Source organism: Aedes aegypti, chromosome 2, assembly GCF_002204515.2.
Source record: "Aedes aegypti strain LVP_AGWG chromosome 2, AaegL5.0 Primary Assembly, whole genome shotgun sequence".
NCBI classification, from domain to species: Eukaryota; Metazoa; Arthropoda; class Insecta; order Diptera; family Culicidae; genus Aedes; species Aedes aegypti.
In genome coordinates, this window is record NC_035108.1 from 465902729 (window position 1) to 465906915 (window position 4187).

Here is a 4187-nt window from a genome sequence, read left to right on the forward strand (position 1 = left end):
TGGATTCGAAGCTAAGGGAAAGGAGAAGACGGCCTTCGCCAGCCGGCAAGGTGCTGGCACCGAAAATTGAACGAGATCCTGATGAAGTACGGATTCAAACCAGCTGATTCTGATCCGTGCCTCTGCATCAAGCAAAATGCAACGACTACGGTTTACCTGTTGGTCTATGTTGATGACCTGCTCATCGGATCGTCGGAAGAGGCTGAGATTGCGAAGCTTTTCCAGCGTTTACAGAAGGAGTTCAAGATGACAAGCTTGACTGAAGTTCGTCATTTCCTTGGCCTGGAAGTGAGTCGCCACCGTGATCGATACAAGCTATGTTTGGGAGCCTACAAGAACAACCTGATAAAGAATTTCGGCACGATGGATGCGGAGCCAAGCACATCGACACGAAGCTGCGGTTCGTTTACGAGCTGTGCGTTACCGAGGAGATGCTGGCGGACGTCTTCACAAAGCCGTTTGGACCGCTGAAACATAAGACGTGTTGTGAGCTGCTGGGATTGGAAGGCAATCAATGAGGCATCTTCACATTGAGGAGGAGTATTGGAGGTGCACTGTTTCACTGCTACACATTCGCTTCTTCATGTGATTCAACATGCTTACCAATCTATAAAGTTCATAGTGACTCTTTCAGACAAAGTTGTATACGATATCTAAAAAGCACTCGCTCAGAAGCAATCTTGCTTGGGTGTTTTCTTGGATATTGCCTTTGATAACGAATCTTTCGATGCCGTATTGGAACCTACACGAAACTATGGGCTGCCTACACTGAGTACCAATTGGATTTACCAAATTGCGTCAAGCAGCGATCCGAAAATTTAGTGTTTGCGGCCCAAGCAGCACAGTTTGTTTCAACACAAGAAATAAATATCTCTTGAAACAAATTAGAGTTGTCAATTGTTGAGAATATAACTTACAATTGCACTGAATTGCAATGCAAAAAGCGCAAGAGGTGGAGTCTGTTTGCAACATATTTATGTTAAAGTGAAATTGCTTATTCGTTGCAAAAAACTAAACAGAAAAAAAAATTAAAACAAAAATACAAACGAGAATCGAACTTTCGACCTCAAGATCATAAATCTTCTCCTCTACTCACTACTCCACCAGCTCTTCGAACAATTGCTTCGCCAATCCACTATATAAGCGACTACATTACCTGTTTATGAAGGCTTGTTGTTTGTTACTTTACTGCACCCTTCGGTATACAAGCTCATCTCTGGCAAAATTAGGCCACCCCTCAAATACACTACAGTTATTGCAAAAACTTTCGCGCAACATATGAGAATCATCATGTAAACAGACAAACTGTTGCTAGAACATGTTTTGTTAGTTACATGGTGCGTAATGTGAAACTCAACTATATTGCAACTGGATTGAAACAAACAAACGATTAGCTGTCAAACACTAAGTTAAGTGCAACTTTCGCACAACTGGAATGAATCGTCTTGAGTAGTGGGCATTGAAATTGAACTTGAATGCAATAAACTCAAGTTGCGGATGCTTTAATTGAAAGTAATTTGAAACATAACATTAAAATAGGCATTTTGGAAGAAGTTGCAAGAATTTGTTTGAAAAGTTACTGAATACATCTTGATAAACTTAACTTTATTGCTGTTTGTAGAGAACATTTGCACGAATCTCGTTGTTTCGATTAAGTTATACGGCATACAAGGGGTGAAATGCAAGTTTATTGGAACGACAATGAAACTATATGAGCTTTTGACATTAATATGCAACAGAACTAGAACTACCTTAGCTACAGATGCTTTTATTGATACATGTTTGAAACCATTTTTAGATTGCATCTCATTGAAAGATGTTTCGCGTGTTACTTGGGGGATGCCCCCAAGGGGGAGTCTTACCGCCACTTTTGTGGAATCTCGTAGCTGATACGCTATTGAGGCAACTCAATAAGAGTGGTTTTCCAACTTATGGAATTGCAGACGACTATCTATCTTTGATAGAGCGTTAAGCATGATTCGCTTTAGCCTTGTCGAGATGTTTTTTGAAGATGGACTCCGAAGGTTTGTGGTCGTTGTGAACTGCCACAGGCTTGCTAAAAATATAGGAGTGGAATTTGTAGCATTCGAACCGAATAGCAAATGCATCCTTCTCTATTTGTGAGTAGTTCCGTTGTGCTGATGTGAGCGACTTCGAAACGTACGCAACAGGATGCCCATCTTGAAGTATTACAGCTCCCATAGCATCGGAGCACGTTCACGACAGAAAGCACGTTCTGTTTGTTGACGTCGTAGAGCTTCAAGACTGGTAACTGGTAACTGCTGACAGCCTCATTAATTTGTTGAACACTGCCTGTTGTTGTTAATGTTCCCACTGCACCGCAGTATCTTTTTGTGACAGCTACCTCAATAGAACTGTAATTTGAAGCAGGTTGCCGATGAAGGTATGTCACCATTTCCAGAAGACGCTGGAGTTGCATATTGTTTTCCGGGACCTTCAATCTCTGAATCGCTTCGATTTCCTCACCGTCCGGATGGAGGCCGTTTTCTGACACGACGTGACCCAAATAGGGAATGAATTTCTTCGCGAACAGGCACTTTTCGGGATTAAGTTCCAGGCCTGCGCTCCTCAGCCGATCGAGTACCTTTGCGGTGATCACGTTTAGCTTTTCCAGTATTTCCACATATATTAAAATGTCATCAATCGACACATCTGTTTCATCGATTCCTTCCAGTAACGTCAAAATCATATTCTGGAACACCTCGGGGCCGACGCCAACCCAAACGGTAGACGCAAGCAGGAATAGCGGCCCCACGGTATGCCAAACGTTAGGTACTTCTGAGAGTTCTCAGCAACCTTTACTTGCCAGAAACCGTTCTTGCAGTCCAGGATGGTGAACCATTTTGCATTACGATTTTTGGTCACCATCTCTTCCATAGTGCGTAGCGGATAGTGCCGAAGAAGAATATATTTGTTCTCATCCGTCGGGTCAATGCACAAACGAATTTTATTATTTTTACGCACTACTAACCTAACCAAAGTAACTTAACTTACCACGGGTGTGGGCTTCATGATGACACCCATTTCGACCATCCTGTCAAACTTTTCCTTCACCTAATCGTGAATTTTGTGCGAGATTACTCGTGTTGGCCGGATCTCGAATCAGTCCAGTTCATATTCGAAGTTCTTGAAACAGCCGAGGCCTTGGAAGCTGTCGTCACGGCTGCTAACGGAGTTGACACGCTGAATCATCCAGGATCGGAACGATGTCCAAATCGACGACTTTAAACGTGAGGTCGATTTTGCGTTTGTTCACGACTCTTGCTACCGTCAAATCATCTTCCACCTTGGTTTTATTTCCGTTGTATTTCGTTTTTGATTTCTGAAACTTCTTGTCAGTGAGTTTCTTGGCCACTTTTCACGGTAAAACGTTGCATTGTGCCCCACAGTCCAGCTTGAATTTATTCTTCATGTTAGCAATCGTTGTCTTCTTGAACCAGTCGCCGTTATCGTCGCCGATACCTACTGCGTGCAGGTACAGGTCCACTTCTGCCTCCAACGAGTCATCTTCTTCACTTTTCACTACCGCTGTCGTCTTCTTCGTCTTCTTATTCTCCTTGTTCGGCTTCTTATCTGCGTTTCCTTCAATCTTCTTCGTGAAACAACATTTCACAAAGTGGCCGGTCTCTTGACACACGCCAAACACTGTTTTCCGAACGCCGGACAGCTTCTCCTGCCGTTCTTCGATCCGTAACGTTTGCACTGGAACGGCTTGCCGTCATCCTCAGACCTGACTGCGCTACAGCCTCGATTTTCCGTATCCATTTCCGTCAGCCTTTCAGTCGTCTTCTTATCGTCTTGCAAATCTGTATCGCCTTGTCCTTGCTTCGGATCACACAGTTTTTCCCGAACGTTCTGTCTGGAAATCCCGGGTACGATTCAATCATTCAGCAGGTGATAATTGTTGTTCATAACTTCGTGTTCCGTGCTGAAATAACAGTCTCAGATTTCCGCGCTCTCAGTTTGATGAGGAAATCATAAAAGCTTTCACCAGGTTGCTGGTCCGTTTTTAGGAATACGTCCGTGCTGTACGTTAGATTGGCTGTCGGTGATCGCTTCCGGGTCCTGCAATTCCGCCTCCGTCAGCTGCAATCCTTTGAACGTTCCAATTCGACCAAGACTGTTCATCAGGATTCCCTGCTGCAGTGCTGGCAGATCTTTTATAC